General features: G+C 38.4%; 1 long non-coding RNA gene across 7 annotated transcripts in view; it reads right to left on the reverse strand.

Annotated features, from left to right (window-relative positions):
- Positions 1-24,105, reverse strand: part of LOC136790683 (uncharacterized) — a 387,684-nt gene that overhangs the window by 268,125 nt on the left and 95,454 nt on the right. For 6 of the 7 annotated variants that reach the window (XR_010831092.1, XR_010831093.1, XR_010831089.1 and 3 more), the window contains exon 3: positions 23,034-23,154. The exons of the other annotated variant lie outside the window; for it this stretch is intronic. This is a non-coding gene — a long non-coding RNA (uncharacterized lncRNA). The remainder of the gene's footprint in view (positions 1-23,033; positions 23,155-24,105) is intronic. 7 annotated transcript variants of the gene reach the window in all.

The raw sequence follows: 24,105 nt of genomic DNA on the forward strand, positions 1-24,105 counted from the left end.
AAGCTGCTGCATATTGATTAACAGAGGGCAACTCTTCACCTACTGGTGAAGTTTACCACAGGAATCTCTTGTCAATATAGCCACATTAGCAACATGTATACAGTACACCATTCCCAACTTTTTTCAGACAGTTAATACGACCAAAACAAAGTTAGTATCAAGTGGTAGGTGACACTAATTTAATTCTTGACATAAGCTACAATCAAACAGACTTTTTCAAATCATTCTTGCAATCAGCCCATACTTCCCGCATCTGGTGGAGTACAAATTCAAGCATCTGAGATACTAGGATGCCAGCTCTACTCTGTGTATCAATTCCCTTGGTACATTTATAAAGAATGCAGTGTACAGTGGGAAACCATACCTATCATACAAAATAGAAGCAAGCATATCAGACTGAATTGATATTACCAAACACACTGCTAAACAAACAAGACACTTTTTAACCTTAGGCTGAACTTTGGCAGAATGAGATCAGCATAGAAAGTCATTCCTTCCATAATTATTTTGTCTTAAAAAATAATGTGTCAGTGGATTTCTCTGGCCAATTTGCTCATTATTGAGATTGCATGTTCCATTTTCTGTCCCCAGATAGTCCTACGAGCTTAATTTAAGTGATTTGTGAACCTTTTGCATACTTAATCTGTCCCACAAAGCTAAGAATTTTCAACTCCACCTTTCAAATAAATCAACATGAAATAATCTTAAAATACGCAGATCAAACAAAAAATTTAGAGGAAAAATTGAGGTGATGGAATAATAAACATGCAGAGAAAGTGCACTGAAGAAACAAAGAAAAACCCGAAGAAAGAAAGAAGAAAGAAGCCAACAGAGAACACATGAGGATAGCAGAGACATGTCTCACTGGAGTCATGAGTCTTGAATGAGTGCAGAGACCTGTGCAGGTAACCTGCAATAAAATCTGACCACAAAAAGACCTTCACTACACTGAATATATTGAAACACCTTTTATAAGTAGGATAACAAAGCAAAGGTTTGCCTCCTAGAACTTCATTTAACTCCCACAACCATCTGTGGGAACTCATTCTCAGGGAACACGACTGGTACAAGGTACAATAATAAAACATACCTCCATTCACAGATTGAGGGAAGAGTATATGATATTTTTCACTTTTTTACTGCAATGCACAAGTACTGGGGAGGTACATTCTCACTTAGACCAAAAAGAGCACGTAAGGCAGGCAAGGTATCACACCTCACAGGTATCTGTCCACGTGAAAGCTACTCAGAGTCAGTATCAAAGACTAGGCTAATTTGTCTTTACCAGATCATACATTCTGTTAGACTTCTAAATGTGTGATCTGATTAGTGCTTGTTGAAAGTTTTATTTTGATTGGACTTAGACTGGGAAGGGATTTAGGATTTAAATTCTCCCTGAAGGCAATAAGAGGAAAGGGAATTGGCAATAGAGAATCATTAGTTTCAGCAGCAATTAAAGATGAGCTTGAATCTGTTTTTTCATTGTACTCCTGGTGAGGAAGGAAATTGATCTGGAATCATTGTGGCTTGGTGGTATTTCACTACTCTGATAGTCTTGGAGGAAAAATTTCAAACAAACCTTGCTACATCCATCACCAAGGGGCAGGGGAGGCCAACTGACTCGCAAAGAACTTCAGCCACTACCTCCACTAATGCTGCCACATCAGCCCAGGGTTGAAGCTCAAAGTTGAGCTCAGTTCCAGACACCAAAACCGTATACAGGTTCACAATCTGACTCTATTCTCACTTGCCTAAGATGCTGAAGTCTGTTTCATGCCTCAGGCTCATGTACCAATTGGTGGTAAGCAGGATTTGTTCAAGCACTTATCTCCCTACATGCACACAAAAAAAGCCTAAACTAAATCCCAAGCATCATGCTCAGCATTCTGACAGACACTGAGGTGAGCTCCATTAGATAATAGATTAGCTATCTGCTGTAATGAGAGTTCCTTGGTGCCTGGCTCATTTACTGCAACAAAAGGTCCCTCTTATAGGGAGAGGAAAGCTGGCCTTTAGGCATCTGGAATTAAGACTTTTTCTGTGCAGCAGAAATATACAACACTTAAATATGTATCACCTAGACCATTTGCAGATTACAGGGCAGGTGTACCCTAGCCCAGACTGGAAGGGCTATAGATTACTGTAAAGCTCCCTTCAAGCCTTAGTATCAATTTCACTTCCAGACAAACCAAAACAAAAGGAAAGCTTTCTTGCTTTACTTTTTCTCACAGAATAAATTATATGTCTATTCTGAAATAAAGTGCCTTTATCATATATATATATATTTATACATCATTTTGAATTTATATACACCACAGCTTTTTGTTCACAAAAGGTGCTAACATTTTTGAAAAGCTACCACATCACAAATGATTTTGCCCATTTACAATTTAGTGCAATCTTTATTCATCTCATTCCACTGCATTTATCTGTATTTCTAGCTTCCTCACAATATCACATATATTAGAAATGTACTAAAATCACCGAATAAAAATCATGCATGATTCATAAACAAGGTAGCACCGCAGCTGGTCTCAGAGACCTCGGGAGACACTATGAAAGAATAGCTAAATAGCTGAATTAGGTACTTTGCTCATAAAACATATCTACTGACATTCACAGAAAGTCTGGAGAACTACAAAATCCGGTTCAACTAAAGTAATAGTGAGTTGCACTTACAGTTTCTAGCTTATTAAGCACTAAGACAAACTAACCTAGTATAAGCAATACCTCAACACACTAACATTTCCCTGCCTTTGCTTTGATCTCATTCTGCAATACACATCTGGCCACTGTGTACGTGATAACTATGAATGTATCCCGTCTAGGCACATGTTTACAATTAAATCTTCAAAATAAAAAGAAGACACATGAATATACCCTCTGGGGCATGGAAGTGACACAAGTAGAAAAACACGGCTCAAGTCCAAAGAGCTACAATGGTCTACATAATGAACAGTGTATTTTTCAATCCAAAACATCTTTTCTATTTATTTTGGTGAAAAGAAAGGAAAGGAAAATATTTTAAGGAAATCCAAAATACCTGGCACCACTATATAAATGTTTGTTTGAGAAATGACATAACACAGGATTTTTTCAAAAATTTATACCTCTGAGATGACTGGATAAAGATAGAAGACTTATGCTTGGAATTCTTTTTTACACTTACCGCAAAAACATCCATTTCTGCAGAGCAAACAAAAGGCCAACATGACAAGATTGTGGCATTAAGTCATGGAAAATTGACATTATCTGTCTTGGCTTCAGCAAAGCTACAAAGCAGAGATGTCACGTGGTAAAGAAAAGTAGGCAAAAACTGAAAATTTCCGGACATAGCCAATAGCATTCTTTAACCAAGGGTATTATGATCGTTATGAGATAATGAGTCTGAGCCTGTATTTTGCAGTGTAACACTTCAGGGAGACACAAATGCTCTCTGCTTATATCACATGTGTTGTCAGACTGCAGCAAGAAGACGCCACAGCCAACTGGGGAGGCACTCCAGCTTATTGCCCACCCTAATTTTAGTACTATTACAACACTTTGTGGTCACTTATCGGTAGCTCTGTAGAACAGTGTTTTCTTTGTACATTACTCAAGATTGATGGGTCAATCTGGGCTGTGAGTTTATACAAAAATTTGTTATCCTCCCATGCTACAGCAACACAAAATGTGGGGAAAAAACACACTTAAAGAGAGCAACATCCTCCTAATGTGGATTCATCCAGTGAAACAAAAAAAAAATGCAGCAGTGTGACTGAAAACACAATTTGCAAAAATACCTGGCTACAATTACTTGTTCTCTCTTGTGTGCAAAATTGCTCTCACGAGGTCAGCCTGTAAAGGTAATATTCCAGCCTGAGATTTGGATAAGACTGCTTTCCAGTTATTACTTCCAACATCACAATCTTGCACCAATTTGCTCAATACTTTAAACAGGCATAGTGAAGTCAGGGAAAATACATGGAAGAACATTATTATGCCTATGGCTATGAGGCCATGCACCATTTACAAAGTAATGAAAATCACTAGTGGTACTACCTCTGCTGAGAAGCTTCACAGTAAGTAAGAGGGACACCATCATTAGCACCAATGACTAATTCAAAGGAACTGCTGTATGCAAAAGTGGAAGGCTTTAATTTGTGTCTCAGACATTCATGTTTGGGAAAGTGAGAAACTCCTAAACAAACCAGAGGGGAAGCAGGGGAAATTTCTGCAAATCAGAGAGTTCTCACAAAGCTCGATGCAGGAAAGAAGTGAGATTTCATGAGTGTTAAAACGGTATGTGAATCTAAACAAAGGCAGAGAAGGCAAGCTGAGCTGGAAAGTCTTCTTGGCATTCTGACCTTCATTCCTGGCCCCTGCCAGATTTAAATGCAAATACACATGGTAAATAAAAACACTGAAAGACATACAACTATTTTGGAAATACAACATCATTCACCACTGCTTCACACTTAAAAACTGTGGTGTAAATGGAGAAACATCAACCATCAGTAGAGTAAGCCCTGACCTCCCCCACTAAAATATTCCTACTATAGGCAGCACTCAATGCTTTAGGACTTTAATCAGCCTTCTGTCAAATTAAAACAATTTCTCCAAGATCAAAAGGCTTTGCAATAACAATTAGAGTACAACACAGACAAAAATGGAATTTTCAGTTCAGTTTTGCAACACAACAACCTTCGACAACCTTCTCATTTAGAGAAAGAAAAATAAGTGTAATAAAACTGAAAAGCTACACTGAGAATTCTAGAAATCTCGATGGAAATGAATAATTTTACACTTGGCAATTTACCAAAGTCACTGGTACTACCTGCATTCTCAGAAGCTGTGCTCTGTTTAATCATCGCATTCAGAATTATGAAGGGAAATGTACTTCTTGCCTTTACCTAGCTTGTCTTCAGTTACAGTGCATTGTGGAGCAGAAACCTATTTTCCACAGGTTAAAAAAGAATTTAAATTTCCAATGGTAGTTAAAGCAATCTGAACCTTATCACCCTTGGAAGTTGTATGATCTTACTTGCTTTAAAGCTAAAACAATAACACCATATGGCTTTTACATTCGATATCTCACATATTTTCATAATTGATGCAAAGCTCTTAAATCCACAACTAATCACTCACATCGCTTATTGGTGAAGTCACTGAACACTATAAATATAGCACATGGTAGTGTCTGTAATTACAGTGATTGCATGTGTCCTGCTCAGGGACAAACAGCTAAAAGCAAAATTGCCTTGCCTATAAACTGACTGGCAACTAGTCTGTTCCCCCATAAAAACCTGTATTATGGTTTTAACTCCAAGACATTTTACTGCCCACTCTACTTCTGCATCTAATCATGACTCTAAAGATGCCTTTAAAAACTCACACAACTTGGTTAAATTGAAAGAGGTTTAGGTTTTCAGACTTGGGGTACAGACACACACAGGTATGTAATCTGCTCAATGGAAATTGAACACGTGCAGGTTTTACACCTTGGAAAATGCAGTCATTTCAAGGAGCAAAATGTCCAAAGGAAGAGAGGTACAGTACCTCTTACTCAGTTCACAATATAGAGCCAGCTTATGTTGCGTGTCAACAGGCATTAGTAACTTGTTGATGCAGCTATTCCCAGAATTTGAACCTTCCTCCAGCTGGTAAAATGCCAGGTAATACTACCACAAGCACGGGTAGTAGTTCTGGAGGCACAAAGGTGCTTAAGCTCCACCAGAAAATCCAGTGATCTACATACTCACGAAGGCAGTAAGTTTATGCACAAGCTAAAGACATGCTCTGAAGCATATTCTAGGATGTCTATCTGACATACTCCTGTGCTGTAATTAACTGTTCGCTGAAGACTGCTGTCTATAGCCTGAGGCCTTTTGGAAACAAAGCTGAGAGTTAAAACAATACACTCGATTGCACACCATCAGTATCATGTTCTGTTAATTAAAACTGAGAGGAGAAGAGAACTGCTCTGGTGCAAGGCCAAGCACGTCCAGTTACTGGTTACTTTCATTGCATGTCAGGAAGAATCTCTTTCCACAAACAGGTCCCACAAAGCTAGATCCATGAAATACCCAAGCAAAAGTCCATGGCATAGAACCTCAAAAGGTAAAGAAAACAAAACAGGAATAAAGTTATTTTTAGAAGTATACATCACCAACACAGGTTAGAAAAAAAGAGCCATTATTTCATCATAGCCTAGCAAACACTCCAAATACCAAGTTTAAAAGCCAAATGAGAAAATCCAAATACATATTCAAAGGACAACTTACAGAAGTATGCAGCAGACATGCTAAAACAGTAAATGTGCATTATAGGAAAAGAAGTAAGAGCTTGTAAGGTGTGCTGAATGAAGGACAGTAATTATATCCTATAGCAGGTTTGCTGAAAGCAACCTTAAGTTGTGCCCAGTGAGTATACCAAGCAATTGTTTTGGCAACCACTACAGCATCCTCTTCTGACCTCCTCACGAATGGCAGTTTGGAATCCTACTCAACACTGCATTTTTCTCTAGTGACATTTCAAACTTCGTGATATTTCATAACCAACTGTGGGCGTTCTTTCTGCAAGGAACGGGCCATAACATGATTGGCTTGGATTTACTTGTATGTGCTTTACTTGTATGGTGTGCACTGAGCCTAAAAACTGGAAAATCAGAGAGAAAAATATCACAAAGCAAAAGATACTTCGACCTTCCAATGCATCTCCTTCTTAGTATGACATTTTTCAGCTTTTAGCATGGATGACTTACACTGTAATCCAATGTCTATTTATAGTGATTTTGTGTACCTAACGTACCCAGACAGCACAATCACATTTATATCAATCCACACAGAAATCACATTACAGTATTCAGGTCATTCTTTAGGTTGCCTGTGGGAAGATTGGTTATACTTGATCCAGCAAAAATTATTTCAAGATAAAAGTTACCTCTTCAAAATTGTTATTTTTTTTTTTTTAATTTCCTGGACTTATGCATTGTATCATGCATCTGTGGCTTTTAAAAACAACAAACAAAACAAAATCAAAAACCACATGTTTGGGGCTGCCTTAAAACCAGATTTACCATCTCACAGAACCAGCCTTTCAGACAGACAAACCCAGGATTTCCAACTCAGCTTCATGGAATATACTGCCAAACTCAAACAAGGCTCAGTTCAGAGAAACTAAACAGATAGACTTGATTGAGAGTCTCTGATGACAAGCACAGTTATGAAGTTCCTTTGGAAAATAAAAAGTCTTTAAGACAATACAAGATTAGCACCTAAACTCTAGCTAAGCTTTACCATGTAAATTCAATTAGAAATAATGGGGGTTGGGAGGTGTGGGGGGGTGGACCTCTATGCATTAATGTGAGATGTTTGCCTACCTTACCTAAACAGGGGTTTATATAAAAACAAAAACACTATAGGTTAAGTGTAAGACAGATTGAAAATCTGAAAGAAAGCATTATTCATGTCATCTTGTGATGAGTGCATTATAAATACCACGGACTGGCAGGAAGGATGACAAAGAACATGCACTCTTGGCTGTCTAGACTGAGCTTGAGACTAACCATTCCTATATACTGCAAAAATGAAATTTCCCAAGAGTATTGGAAAAACACAGTTAAATTAAACAAAGTGATAATAAAAACAAATAGGATCATTCTGAATAGACATAAGTGATTTCCAAATTTTGTTTTACTATATTCCCACCCTAGCAGAATAGAAGAATAGTCTAAATCCCCATCCCAGCTGGAGATAAGAAGGGGCATGTGGGCCGGGGCTCCCTTCATTCCCTTCAGTGTCTTCAGTGCTTCTAGATTAAAAGACCAAACAGTAAGTGCCTCAAAATCCCCTTGAAGTTCCTGTCTCACCCACAATCTGACACATTACTAAATCTGTGGAAAATTAAATGATCTAGACGTTATAGTTCATGACAGTTCGAAGCATGAGGGTTTCACTTGCTAAAGATCAGAATACCTCCCATCTCAGAAACTGTTCTTAGAGTCTCGGCCTTTACCAACTAGCTTTCCTGATTTAAAAAATAATAAAATAAAATAAAATAAAATAAAATAAAATAAAATAAAATAAAATAAAATAAAATAAAATAAAATAAAATAAAATAAAATAAAATAAAATAAAATAAAATAAAATAAAATAAATAAAATAAAATAAAATAAAATAAAATAAAATAAAATAAAATAAAATAAAATAAAATAAAATAAAATAAAATAAAATAAAATAAAAATAAAACAGTTTTGTGCTATTGGTTCTTTTTAATAGGCAGCATCCATCAACACAAACATCTAAAGAACAAATAGAAGTATTAGAAACCATCTAATACCATCATCTTTTTACTCTATCTGTTTTGGAGCCTATCTGAATGAGTTTGCCATTGTAAAGACCCAGTGTAATCTGATAGCTAGAAAACACCCAACTACATCTTTATTAAATTTAAAATCTGGCTGAGAATGTGTTTCCTTCTAGCATTGCTGTAGGGTGGAACTAATGTCCTGCTGCACTCTGCAAGGAAAAAGAATTCTTGCCAGGCCTTGTTTAACATGCCTCTGCTCCATCACAGCAGCAGAAATGCAGCAATGTCCTGAACAGTCAAAGATTTTTGCTGTTTCAGTACTTGGCACCAGAGTCTTTGGTCTAGTCTCACTAACGAGTGCTCCACAGAGTAGCTCCACTGAAAGTTCTGATGTCAGACTAGAGTAGATGAGTATAAGGTATATACAAGATCTATACGCTATACAGTATTGCTCCTAGTTATACTGTGATAAGGAGGGCATCATCATTCAAAAGTTTTTTAAAAAGTTACAACAAAGGAAGATATCCAACTTTTCTTCAGGATAATCTGAAGAATGCCCAGTGGCCAAGGGTATTCTCAGTCAGAAGCTGATGTCTAATTGAGCTGTTTGTAGGCTACATAGAAATCTTTTCCTTATATTTAAAAAAAAAAAAAAAAGGTAGATAGGCAAGGGGAAAATGGCTGCCAGCCATCAGCACTTAGTATTTCTATTAGAATCATACAGCACACAAATGTTTCATATTTTAGAGGACGAATGAATACCTTTATAAAACAGGCCTAGGAAATAAGTTCTAATGCTAAAATTGTTTATGGACTGTGTATAATGAAGATCAGACTCAGTTAAAAGAGGAAAAAAATCAAGGTTGCAGGCTTGGGATGGGGGATTTTTACAAGAAAAATCATATCAACTTTTTTTTTCTTTTATTTTAAATCAAAGTTGAGTAGATTCCTTTTTTTTCCAAAGGATTTCTCTCTCTTACTCCCAAAATGTCCTCATCTCTCAGCAGTATACATAAAATTTATGTATTTTAAAGCATTTTAAAACCACTGAAGTGTTTGACATCAGATTCTTTAGGTACTGGATTCTACGTTACAGTCATGTAAACTGCTTAACCTAAGCTCCAAACCAGCTTTACAGGCTCATTTGCACAGCACCATTTCCAGTCCACATATCCAGGGGCTGCATAACCTGCCCAGTGGGCAATGGAGACTAAAATCCACAACCATATGGCAAAGAAAGCTAAAATTCATCTTGCTCCATGAACACTCATATGCCATAATCATCAATAAAACTTAGCCTTTGAACAGGTATCACCACTACGTGAGTTTTCACAGGTTTTTCCTAATTATAAAAAATTATATGATAGTGTTTTGGGTCTTTGTTCGCACACGCTGATGTATATTAGTAATAGCAGAAGTCCAGTCAGGAATTATCTTTGTTGGCTAAGTCAGCATTCTAGATCATTGAAGCATGCTGACCTCTTCAGAGCTCCTTAAGTTAGGTCAAGAAGTTTTGCTCAGCAAACACTATACAGCTTCAGCTACACACTTACTCATCTTTTCCTCATCATACCATGAACTAGTTAGCTATTTCTTGCATGGCTCTCTGAAAACGCTCTCTACAGCTGGAGCTTTATCTTCTACCGCAAATCAATTCATTGCACTGCCATCACACATGGCTTCTGTTCTGATGTCACTGAGCATGTTGTAAAGTTTTATTCATACAGCTAAAAGAATTTAATCAAGAGTTATGGGTTTGGACTGTATGTATACAAAATGGCAGTCATCTAGTTTATTGTTGCGGATTAATTCACCTTGCTCTATATAAAATATCATGTACATGATTTTTTCAATTTCTTCTGTATACACATTTACCACGAATGACCATTTATAGTTTTCTTGCTATGAGCTGAAGTCCTTCTTCCCTGCTATTCTCCCATTCATGAACCAAGTGATCTTTGATCTCCTTTTTCCTTCTGAAGCAGAAGTTCAGAAGGAAGTCTTCCCACTTTTCCCTCTCCCAACAGTTACTAATAAGAGATTTCTCCAGCACTCACAAGTATTATCATTACTTCACATCATGACCGAGCTCCAAATATATACGAATTAAAAACCAGGAATGTTCATTGCTTGTCTGCCTATATTTGCCTGTAGAAAAAGTGGGGGAAGGAAAACTGTAAGAGCAGCAATTCATAGCACGGAAAAGGAAATGATAACTTGCGAACCAAAACAGTTGAGCCTATATCCTATCAAAAAGGTAGGTCAAATGCATTTAGGTGCAAATTTCACTTCAGTGGAATTGCTCCCCAGCCCATGACCTCATAACTTGGTTCATGAAGCATTTTCACCATCAGCACAACAACAGAAGTCCAATACAAACTTAGTCTGATTATTTTAAGGTTGAAAGTTGTTCTCATTAGAAAGCCGGGCTGGGAATCTTGCTCTGTAGAGAGAGGAGTGCTTTACAAGACCATTTGAAAAACTCTGAGAAGCAGAGAAGTTTTCAGGCACGAATGAAAACATTCTGACCTCCCGTGCTTGTCTGCTTTTTTCAGTTTTATTACTCAAACTATTACCACCTCCTGCAAACTTGGCTTCCAGACCTACACATCTAGGTATATTCATTTATGCCTGTATGGACTGAACAGACTTACCCTAAATCTAGACTCACAAACAAAAGGAGGATTGAGCCAAGTACATAATTTAGCCACCAACTGCATCATTGTTAAAGTTGGCCTTGTTCTAGCTTAAGCTTAAATAAGCAATGAATATATCATAATTGCTCAATAAATAACTGGGACTGTATTAATTTTTTGATGCAACTATCAACATATTATATAGAAGCATTTAGTAGCAAAAACTTGCATGCTAACAAGGTTTTATTAATAGCTTTAGGCTCTAATGAACTTAGGATGTGGCTAAAAAAGAAGAAGCTGTAGTTTAGACTTACATGTTTTTGAGTTTTTCAAACTAACAAAACTCAAACTTGAACCTTAATGTTGTAAATACTCACATCAATACTTACTTCAAGCAACATGTGTTCTAGAAACCAGTCTAATCACAGGCAGAAAACTAGCTATGTTGCAGATGAGGCCTAAAAGAATCAGATAAGTAAACCTAAAGAAGAGCAATGTAAGGGATTAAAAACATGGATCTCATAATACAACAGCTAGTGAAAGAAATCCTACAACACTAGTTAATACAAAGCCCACATCACAAGGAAAGCTGACAGTGTTTATTATCATTTACTTTATAGAACTGATTTAATATATATTCATTGTACAAGCAAATTATTTAAACTGTTATAATGTTTCAAGTTTCAGCTGTTGCCGTTCAGATTCTTGTCCTTAGTTCTTCTTTAACAATCACATGTTCTTTATCAGAGATAATTTTGTTAGCTAAGAAATAAAATTGTACTTTGAAAGCTTGATAGCAAAAGCATCACTTCCTGTAACATAAAACATGACTTAACTATTAACACACAAGTAAAATACCTAACTCATTTGGACATTCTGTCATGAAAGGAATAGATTTGCTCTTAGCTCCTCAACTGAGCCCTAATAACTCCTTAGCAAATAAGCAATGATCAATTTGTCAAAATGAGTTGTTCCTAAAATGTACTGACACTAAATACTTTATCTCACTGCCAGTGGGCACTGACATAGTGAATCTGAAATGAAATCTGCAGCAGACTTTAAAAGCATAATTTCTGTTCAAAAATACACTCCGAACACCTGTCATTAGATTAAATGTCATTTGCTATCTAACAGACAAGGCCTTCATCTAGTCCCACCTCCATTTGTTTTCTTCTAAGGGTTACAATACAGAGAATTTCTTTAAAGTTCATGTTTCCAACAAGAAAAGAAAAATAATAATAAATAAAGTAAACCTGCAATACGGCATTTCACAGTAGTACTATGATCCCTTGTAGGATTTGAATTGTTCTTGAGCTAACTAGAGTCCTGTGTTCAAGACACTGGACTTCTTAAGGATTGAGATACTGAGTAACTGTCCAACAGCATGACTGGTGCCATCCTTGGCCAGCCACTGGTAGAGCTCCAAAGGGAATTTTAGGAACAGTTCAAGGCAAAGTTGGTAACCCATCATAAATATTACTGTAGTATGAGCTCACAGCCTATAAATCCCTCCCAAGTGCCATATTCCTATGGGAAAGAGCATGCAAACTTCCATATGGTGGTGATATATCATGTGACTTTTTAAAAGGCATACTATAATTCGGATTTATTTACTGTTCTCTCTCTTCGTATCTGTAAACAAAGAGAAGCTTAAAAGGTTACATTCCTTCATATTCCTTGTTTTGTTATGTAAACCAAACTGAAAGTTTAGCCATGCAAATGTCTGTCATCTGCACTTTATTCGTGGTACTTTCTCTTTCTTCTTCAGAAAATTAAATCCCCAGATGTGCCTGACTAAATAAAAGAGGAAGCTGAATCATCTCATTTTTCTGCGAAAGTAGCAGAAATAACAAGAGCTAAGAGTAAGAGGAGAATTTTGGAAACCAAAACAACTACAAAAAAATTTTTAAAGCATGTTGAACATCAACCATATCCTAAACAGGTTTCTGGGTTTGCCATGACAAATAACAAAGCAAAAAGTAAATTAAAATGCCATTTACTTTTGATTTAATTCATACAAGCTTTAATTCATGAGAAGCATTTAAAGGACATTAGACAGTTTGTACAATTGGCATCCCGGACAAGCCACATATAAAAAGCTGTTTGAACGTGTGTTAAGGAACAAAATCAATTTCTTCACAGTTTCTTTTAACTTTTTTCCCAGCTCTCTAATAATAAATATATATTTAAATATTTTTGTTTCAGGCAGGAGCTGAAGGGCGGTGCAGGGGGGTCTGCACCCAGCCTTGTCCTGCTGCACTGAGCAGCAAGGCCTGTAATGGCCGCCACTGGTCCATAGCCGCCTGCACACAGATGTCAGGCTGGGGGGCGAGACAAGGCTCTGGCCCCAATGCCTCAGCAGCAGGAGGAGCAGGGCCAGGACAGGACAATCTCCAGCCTCAGTCAGAAGGCCAGGGGTCACCCAGGCCAAGGTCAAGCCAGGAAGTCAAGTGAGAGTAAGCTGGGTGACCAAACTGAGCTGCTTTGCAGCTCTCTGTGCTCCAAAACTCTTTTCTTGGCTGGCCATGAGCACAGAGAGCTCAAGCCTCGCAAGGGACAGTTGAGAAGGACATTTCAGGACCCAAGACTTTTCACCCCCTACCATATTTCCCACAGGAAAGAGAACCTAGCATATAGGCTAGAGGAGTCACAGCCTCTTTAATTGGAAAACTGAGTCTTCTGCTAAATCATACACAACCAGAGAGACTGTGTGACTTTCCTGAACGTACACACACACAGAAATCTAGCCTGACATCCTAATTTTAGGAATTTACTAGGCTGAGACCCACCGTTATCATAAGTACCACCCCATCCTTCTACTGCAAGAGAATCACCTGCTGACACCATCTAGACATACGGATGAGGCATTTTGCCCTTACTGACTTGAAATCTTTATCTCACTTTTTTCCAGAATACTTTTTAAACACTCTGAACTTCTTGTAAGAACAAAACTGAACATTTCTAAGTTTTCCACACTGATTTCTGGTGGTTTCACTCCTTCTTCAAAGGTCTGTAATTAAAATGGATTTGCTTGCTCGTACCCATGTCCCAGTGAATTTTTAGCCCACTGGCACAAAAAGATGTCTTACAGATACCTTAAGTATATTTCAAGTGAAGAAATCCTTCATTTAAACCCAGATGAGAGTAATAAAAAGAGGTAATAAAAGCAATTCAGCATATTTCATGTATTATCACTGCTGTCAGATCAAGGTTTAGTTGGGCTGAAGAGGGACACGGGGTACAGAATAAAAGCTTTGATTTGGTTCCCATGGAGTGTGCTTTCTCTGGAGAAGACAGAAGAGCAGAAGTTGATCCCGTTTCTCTTTGGGTACTTGGGAGCCAACTGTTCATGCTGCCCCTCCTTTGAAATTAATTAGGAATTTAATGTGAGGAAAAAACAGGGGTTCTTCATATAAGCAGCTGGCCAGAGAGACACAAATCATGGCTGTCATGGGTCAGTTGACATGGAAAGAACATCCCTGGCAACTTGTTCCTTTTGCTTGAAGGGAAGGGAGGAGTGTAACAATGGCCCTTAATTAGGTACAGATAGAAAATTTGCTTGTTTTTCTTTTCCATCCCTGGAGGTACAAGACAATAGAGTTCAGCCAATTTGTTTATTTTTTTCCCTCGCTCAGATATGGCGGTTTGAAATAAAACTAGATGTTTTAAGTTACCAGTCTTGGACTAAGAGATTTTACAATAAGTTATAATTTTGAAGAGACTGCAGAAGAAACTCCTGAAGACAAGAAAGAATGGAAAGCATAAGGACTCTGACACTCAAGCTGCAGCAGTACACAAAGGACAAGGAAGACAATTCATGGCTATCTATTCCTCCACTCTGTCAGAGGTTACCATCTCCATCACAGAAGCGGCAGAACAGGTGGAACATCTACTCCTCAGCTGAGGCAGTTCAGGCTGTCATATTAATGCAGTTGCCATCAGCTCCAGTTTACATTACTACGTGAGACTGAACTACAGCAGCAGAGAGCTCTGATTCATGATCCCTGCTGGAGTTAGCTGCAGTGGCTAAAGAGACTGCCTCCCCCACACCTCTTCAGCCAATGCAGCCACATCTCACAGGAACTGTGAATCAGAGTCTGGAGGGAATAGATTAGGAAAAAGAAGATATAAGACAGGAAATAGGGAAGAAGACGAAAGCGAATTAAGGGCAGGAAAGGAAAGAGCATTAGTAGACAAACATTATTAACATGCCAAGAGGGAAAAAAGTGATAGGAATTTGTCAGGGTCTCTCAAAAGCCTAAATTTAGATGGGGTAGGAAGCTGAGACTCCTCTAATCTATTAACCTCAAAGTTAGTGGTTACTTTCAAGCTTGATCTCAACAAAGAGCCAGTAACAAACTCTGTGAATCAATTCCAATTATGGAATTGTATAAAATATGGTAAGAAAAGCAAGTTTAAAAGCTTCAGTCGGGAATTTGGATATTCCAAGCTCCAGGGTGAAGGGGGGGTTGCACCCTAAAGTGTTATTAATATTAGCAAGGGCATACTGTCTGTGTAGGCAAGTAAGATATATTCAAGTGATGCACAAGAGAAATTAGTGTCTCCAAAACACAGGGCAGGAGGCAATGGTTTCGTAGGAAGAAAGACAAACTCCTCTCTTGCTTGAATTAATGAATGATAAATTAGCAGGCTCGGGGGAAGCCTTTCAATCAGAATGACTCAAAAAGTGTATACAGACCAAACACAGTAAAGGAATCCATCAGCTTCAGGCTCTATTCAGTGAATGTAACCAGAAATCATAAAGACTTAGTGAAAACCAGAGACCTTGGTTATAAACACTGCCAGGCATTTGCCAACTTGTCAGTTTAGTCATACAGAGTAACGGAAACCATCAGATCCAAATTAAGTGCTACTTAGGGAATATGTTGAAGTTTTTTTTTTCCTTTCTGTTCATCTGTATCTACAAGCTTGCATATGTTCCATCTGTTCAGGATTTGTAAATAAATACTTACTTTTAGCTTAACTTGGCTTTTGTTAGGAGTTCTTTCAAGGAAAATGGTTGAGCCCTAAACTTGGGTATGACCCTCCTAAAAAATTGTCTTTTAGATTTGTGAGGTGACCACCCAGCCCTACACACTCCTGTACATGCCTGTGGTTCTGTTTCAGGCTGTGCCTGAGAACTGGCAAAGGAGCTTGAAGGAATATGTGCCTTTGGGTGACTACTGATGGCCAGGAAAGCTCTCAGGCATGCGGCAAGACAATGAGCCTGTATTTCAAGGGTCTCGTGGGACATGTAACATTGATAAAAACTGAAACAACATGCAAAAAAGGGGAGAGAATTATGGGATGTGCTGCAGCAGAGTGTAAAAAGTCTCCATGTCCTTGACAGAGCCAGAAGTTGGCCTAAAACTGAAACAGAAGAAATAGAACTAACCTGTGTTACTGTAGACAAAATTAAAGCACAGAAATGTGAAAACTGAAGGCAGCAAAATAAAATTAAAAAAAAAAAAAAACAGATGATAAATAAGCCACAGAGACATCACTAGAAGCAGAGCACAGGAGGCGAATGGAACTGACAACCACCATCAGTTGGCTGAGATGAAAGGATGTAGCCAGCAGAATAGGAGCTGCTTTCCAACTCATACAGCCTGTAATTCACAGCTGCAAAGAAGGATCCTTCTGCAGCTTTGTGCAGCTTCCACAAAGTAGCAACAGACTGTTGGGTGTGTGTTTTATTCTTCTAGCTGAAGGAAGAAACCCTGTCTATTTTCAAAACTGTAGACCAGGCCTTGCATTAAATAACAATCTGGTTAAAATAGTTTTACTAAGAAAAATTTTAATTATTCTAGTGATGAACAGCCAGAAACCTCAAGAGCTTCAAAGAACAGAACAGTATAAGTTCTCTAGAAGCATTTGCTACATGGTATACCAGTGCCAAGAAGAGGATTGAGATCTTAGGTAGGAGATGATGCAATTATTATTCTCATGGAATTAATTTGGAGCAGGGTATCCCGAATTCTTAGGAAGCAGTTGGTTCACATGTGGAGATGATGACATGTTCAGGGGTAGTCTCTCAAAAGGAAGGTAAGAGAAACTTCAGAACAGTTACACATTCAGCCAGCACAATTAGCGCAACGTAGGTAATCAGCTGCTCTGACTAGAGAAGACATCACAGAATGGGGCGTGTGGTATCAGGCGGCTGGGGAAAATGGACAGCACTGTACTGATGATAAGAACAGTTCTCCAATAGTAGAAAGGTAAAGAGGGCCAGCAGAGGCAGGTGAAGAGAAGAAAAGAGAAGGATAGAGAAGAAAAGAGAAGAAAGAGGAAAAGTCAAAGAGTAACAGAAACAGAAGCCAAGTAATGGGGAACAAAGCCTGCAAAATGGAAAAAAAACAGGAAAACCTCTTAAGAAAAATAATTCTAATCACCTTGGATACTCTGAATGAGGTATTCTGTTTTCTGCATGGCCGGTACTAAAGGAGAGCCAGTAAGCTCACTAGAGATGTGGGGTGGGCAGGAAGAGACAGGGAACTCTGCCAGAGAAGCCATGCTTGCCAGTTCTGCAGATAGGCAGACGGATCCTTCACTTGAGCATAGCCTGGATCCAAGCAATTGCTTCTGTTGCAGCTGCGCTCTCTGCAGTCTCCGAAAGTTACTGTCACACAGTGTCACACAAGGCACTAGCAAAAACCAGCGTCAACCAGTACATTTCCTAGCTTAGCTGGTTTACTTGGACCCAGACAAGATCTTTAAAGTATATTCCCATTCTTCCAGTATGCTATTGCAATAGCCACATTGGTTCTGCTCAGAAAGTGTATGTCTGCTTAACCCATGCTGTATGCAAACAACTAAATTGCTTCCAGGTGACCCCTACAGTCATAGTCAGATGTCATTCTCCCTAAGCTAACCTGCCAGCTCCACCCTTCTATGTCTCCAAATCTCTTATAAAGTCAATCCACTGTCTGGATAAATCACCATTAAAAGTCAACTGCGGTAAGAACTAAATGCTCACCTACCACCTCGTGCATACATCTGAAAGAGTATGAATGTTGGCAGGAAGTAGCTACTCTCTTTCTTCTGTTAGTTGCTGAATGGTATAATACAGTCTTGTTTCCCTTCCAAAAAGTGTCCATTGTTCTGACAGTGAATTTATTTCGACCAAGAAGTGACACTTTTGTACAGGAGAGCCATAACATTTGAGTAGTTCAGGGGCATGGCTGGAAAAATACAATTCCTACTCAGTAAGCATTAGCCTTTTTCTACTTCTTTCCTTCCTAAAATTTACAGCCACTTCTATCCACCTTTCATCTGCTCAAAAAAAAAATACGGAAAGAGCCTTTTCGTATGTTCTTCACTTAAACAAAACCATGCTTTCACATTCAAAGAGATTCATACCCTACTACCAAGATAATAGGTGAGTTGTGAGTCCAAAAGTTCCCCTGCTGTGCGCTTACCATTCATGGGTGGTCGAAGCTGTAACTGAGCTACCTCACCATGGTGCAGCAAGAATTCAGAGATTTATTTTATGCAATTGGGATTCTATTTATACTTCTTGGTGCACTGTATCTCAGAGTGCATTACAGAGTATTTAGTCACCATGTACTGTACCTACAGCACAGTTTCACCACAGCCATTTAGCATATAAGAAGGGGAGAGGTGGGAGAAAAAGAGATGGTTTTATTTTGTAAAACTTAATTCTTACTTGATTACAAAACAGTTTAGTATTCTGATCGTCTTCCTTTTACTTCTAACTCACATCAAAATCTTCTCACTCATTGCATCTTTTCTCCTCAGCATCCCAGTTATTTTTGTCTTGACTTTAAGAAAGATAACCCTTGCTTTCAGTCGTAATACCCAAGTCATTTATCCATGCAATAAGTTCTCTTCCCTTCTCCACTAATCATTTTTCTTGTTTGCTCTGTGGCTATCCCTGTCCAGATAGGGACCGCACAGGACCTGTTCTCTCTTCATGCAACCTCCACTTTTTCTGGAAAACACTAAGTTAAAGGATTAGAAACATCCACAGTAGCTTCCTGTGCAACTTGTCTTTTAGTTTTGGCCTGTAAGCTAAACTGCAACTCCCCAAAGTAAAGCTTTCCTATCTGTGCCTTGTAACAAAGCAAGTACATTGTTAGTATTTGACAAATAACTGCTGCCTCCACAGAACCCTCTTCCTACTCAATAGCTGGTCACTGAGAACTGCATAGCCCCAGGAATTCAGCCCAGAAGCTAACCAGCAAAGTCTGGAAAATGCAGGCAAGCATTTTGAAGAGAGCTCATATCTCTCTCAGTTGCTTCTGGAACCAGAAGCAAAGACAAACACAGAGGAAAAACACATTAAAAGAACTGCAACCAGCCTGAAACCCTCATTCTTTCCACTCCTTATCTTGGCAAGTAAAAAGTATGATAGCTTGGCCTTTCTTCCAACCCATGGTTGCGGGCTCAAGGGTGAAGGAACATGCAAGCTACAAACACGTATCAGTGGTTTATTTAGTGCATTTCCAACAAGGCACTTCAGCTTTTCTTCCATTTTCTGTAGGAATATATTCTCACCTAGTAGTACCAAACATAATGACAAATGAATGGCTGATCAGGCAAATATAAATTCATAAAAGCCTAAATCAGAAGAATAAAAAGACAAGTATGACTTGTGCACAGATTTTAACTAAGTCCACTATTGCTAATTACTTGTTGCAAGTACACATTTACTTGTGCATAAACAAGGTCATATATATATATATTTACAGTTGTCTTCTTGTAGTGGTCAGATTTGTTCTTGTAGCACAGAAGAATGTGCTATGTCCTTTGTTCTAAGTAGCTTCTTAACATCAGGGAAAAAAAAAAAAGAGAGAAAAAAAAAGTAATACTCATTCTCAGCTTTCAAGATGACAAAGTTCTCTTCTGAACTTAGACTGGGATTTGTGCAAGAGAAAAATGGTCCTGCCCATGCTTTATAATCACCACAATTGTTTTTAAAAGGCTGGCTGTATCCCGCCCAGAGAGCAGCAAGCTGATGGTTCATGCAGCATATTTACAATGCCAAGACTTTTCAACTGATTATATTCCCCTTAATATGGTCAGAATTCAGAACACTACCCCTATAAAGCTCCCTTTACTCTCCCTCTGGGTTTGACAAATGAGAAAGCGCAGCAGCCCCTGCCTGTGCAGAGGTGGCAGGCCCAAACAGCTGCAGAGGAAAAGGGCTGGCACAGCTGCGAAAGGGCAAGGAGGGTCAGGGGAGCTAAAAGTGGTGTTAATCTAGGGGTTGCTAGGTTTCTCTAAACTACAGATTGTGTGATAGAAGGGCAGTTTGTTTGCTTTCTTCAAAGCAATGGCCAGTATCCAATCACTGTAATGTGCTTGCCTGTTTACAGCCCTACAACAAAGGAAATAATCTGTGAAGCCAGAAGTACAGAGAAAATGCATTGTGCTTCAACAGTTTGTGTGGTTCTCCAGCAAGACAACCATACATCTCAGGCTCATCTCATACTATTCGCCCTGGATGCTGCTTGGCCCACTGTGGGCAGGTCTGACACATACAATTAATACTCAAGAAGACTGCTGCTGTCTTGCTTTCTTTTCTGTTTGACTTGCTTGTTATGTATACTGCACATCAGCAGAAGTTTAAGAACAACCTCACTCAGTTTATTCCAGATCACAACGATCTTCACCATTATTGTAATTATTATAAAAATATGTCACCTCCAAAGAAAAAAATCACATAGCATCTAAATTCAGCAGCACCCTGATACGGTTACTGTTGTGTAACAGTCAATAAAAAGATAATCGTGTGGACTTCAAAAAAAAAAAAAAAAAACACTAACCAGAAGTATCCCAAATAAACATTGTAATTTGAGTGACTCACAAGCCCTTATGTTTTATAAAGGGCAATCAAACCATTAAATTTCCCTTTTCATTTGTTTATCCCAAAGAGAAAATGCAACATATATATAACTTCTGTTCATTTCATTTTCTAATAAACAAGGAACTGATGCACTGACTCTATAAGCTGGGAGGAAGGAGCATGCAGTATTGCAAATTCAGCGAAGCTTGAAAAGTTTAGGTTGGTGGAGGTTGTTCCGTACAACTGTATGTGGCTAAATTTTCCAAAAACTAACAAACAGCCAGTAAAATGAGTTTGTATCCAGATACACTTGGCTTAGCAGGCTGTGGTTTAGCCCCATAAGTAAACTCAGATTTGACATGGGTTAAAATAAAATAGTCCTTGGCGACCAGTCATGGTAACTGAAATCTTGCTCTTAGAGGACTGGTTAAGAGGGTCCGGATCCAATTCTTCCCCAGTCATTGCAGCTGGAACAGACCTGGTCTGTCAGTGCCCAGCTCCATCAATCCAACTTGTCTGATGTGTCTGAGTTTCACTAAGAAAACAAAGTAAGGGAGCCCTGAGACACACAGACATAACATAAATAAAAAAATACATTCACATTTCCAACTGTCCACACATTCTCAAGAACGTTGCACCTATGTTATATTACTCAGCATGTGGTTTCAATTGTAACAACAATGCACATTTGTTCAACTGCATGCTGGCTGCTAACTACACTGCTAGCTGTATTTAAACACAGCACAGCCTATGACTGCCTTTCAGGGGTCAACTGTCTGGCATGCTCCTGCTACGTTATGCTTGGTATAATCTTATAGATTACCTAGGCAACAGACCCAGACTCTTTGATGTCACGAAGGTGTATGTATATACAGTACGCATATACTGTGTATTTTTCACAAGGTAGAAGGTCCAAGAAAGAGGGTGCTGGGGAAAAAAGCAAGCAAGGAAAAGAAAATTTGACATCTATACAGGTCTTTCCAGCACTTCTTATTCCCTTTGCATCAGATTTACTAAAATAAATAATGATTTCATGCTACTCTCCTAAAACTGATTTTTTTTTAACATCATGAATTCAGGATATTGCCAACAATTTCACTAATAGTTGCTGGATCTTTACAGCAGAGACAAGTAGAAATCAATAGACCTCACATAAAATGTACACCCAATTTACAACTTCAGTGTTGAACTTAGCAAGAAAGGAGTATGGCATCATTGACCTGCTAGGAAAATAATTTAGTCCATGTTTTCTAGGTGTACCCCAGTATAGGTGTACATATTTTCTAGGTGTACAGTTATTACAGACCTTTCTTAAACTAGTTGATGCTTTATAATGAAGTTTCTTCAGATGCTTCATTATACATCCAAATATCCATATGTATATGGAAGCTTATACAACTTGTATTTTTAATAAAACCTTGCTGGTATGCATTTGTCTTCAAAAATCTCTTGACCTCACATTTTGGAATGGGGACTTGACAAGATGGCCAACATATATGACAGTATAATCAAAAGCTGCACTGTGATACCTGCCCAGAAATCAAAGCACTGCCATCTATCTCAAGTGTGATATTTTCTAACATTTCAATGTTATAATCTTAACATTATTTTTGCATGGCAAGGAGAGAGGGTTTTTTACAGAACTAAACAGTTTGAACTGATTATTCAGGACACTTTTTCTTTTTAACTCTTGCTCTGGAAAACAACTTTTGAGTGTATCATTCTCTGGTTGTTACATCACAAAAAGTTGGCATGGAAAAAGTTTCTAACACAATTAGACTTTTAATGAGTGAAGCCATTAAAAGTTTCATAGAAAGAAAAAAAGAAAACCCAAAGCTATTTAAAGATTTTATGCCCATCTCAACTGTAAAATATTCCATCCTGTTCTTCCTACCCCACAGGCTTTGGGGCTTGACATGGCCACCACGATGGTGCCACACTTCACAACCACACCCCAAGCTCTCCTGGTGCCACTTAAGGAGCTGCACAGAAATGGAGGCACAAGTGATGATCAGGGGCTCTGTTTATATTTAAATTTACACTAAATGTTTCCAGTGAAAGCCCCAGAACAGAAGGATATTTTAAAGGTTTATTCATCTCTGAAGAACGTTCTTTAGGTAACAAAGAGATTTTTTCTTCAAGAGCCTTGTATATAGAACCTGAATACAACAGGAGCTCTTGTTTTGCTAACATTCCTGTTCTCTTGGATTGAAAGAATATAAACTTGATGGATTTTATAGATGATGAAGTATAAACTCTACCAACATTTGAGATGGAAAAAAAAATCAGGATTTTCTTACTTTCACACTTCTTAGGATATTCCATCAGATTTACTCCATTTATCTTTTCTACCTCAGCCTGCCTTCCAGAAAGAAGCCCTTCAGTCTGTGAAAGTTTGCAGATCTCCTGTAGAGCAGGGGGCTAGGGGAGAGGAAAAAAAAAAAGGGGGGGGGGGGGGGGGGGGGGGGGAATAAGAACCAAGATGAGAGGTCATTAGTAAAGCAAACGTCTGCTCATTGCTATTACATATTACAGATAAACCTCTGAGAAATGGACAGTTAGTGCATGCATATGGTGGCTGTTATTGTCATCTTCTCTGATAACTGATGATAACCGGGCACTCCAATTGCTCTTGCACTGGGTGAGGTGGCTGGTGGGGGGAATTAATATCCAGCCAGAGTGAAAAATTAATGACTAGCTATTAGAGGAATTTAACTCTGTTATTCCTATTGCTCTAAAAGGTGAATAGAGTAGTTATAAATTAGCAGGTCTTGGCATGTCCAGCAATACTGTCATTTAGCCAAGCAGACAGAGTTTTAAATAGCCCAGAGCTCTGTCCACATTTTTTTTTTCTAGGTGGCTCACTACGCACCCCAACCAGACACTGCTGCATCAGAGTTTAAACAGGAGCTGTGGCACATTCTGCATTTCTGAAAGTCAGGCTTGTTTTTACATATCCCAAAAAGGATTCAGGAGCCATAATTTGGACCTGTACGCTTTTTGAAACTGACCTAAATATCCATGCAGACAAACAAATGGGAAAAAATGGGGAAATCTTATAGAGAACCATTACTGCTTTTGAAGTTCGAAGGGAAGTAGATGGCACAAGCACCTAAAGTTGTTCTGTATTACAAGTCTTTCAAGTGGCAAAGCCATTTTAAGACACTTCCCCCTCCAGGTACTCCAAGACACTCAAGAGAGATTACTGCTTCCTTAGTTGAAGCAAGTCAAACAGGTATATGACTGGTTAGGATGCCAGGTAATATATTTTTGGTTTTATTCTTCACAAAAAGTTTTCTGTCTTTTAAATCACCTTATTCCAAAGATAAGGATATGGGTGGGGATTTGAAACAGCTTAAGATAACGCAAGAC

Source organism: Anser cygnoides, chromosome 4, assembly GCF_040182565.1.
Source record: "Anser cygnoides isolate HZ-2024a breed goose chromosome 4, Taihu_goose_T2T_genome, whole genome shotgun sequence".
Classification (NCBI taxonomy): domain Eukaryota; kingdom Metazoa; phylum Chordata; class Aves; order Anseriformes; family Anatidae; genus Anser; species Anser cygnoides.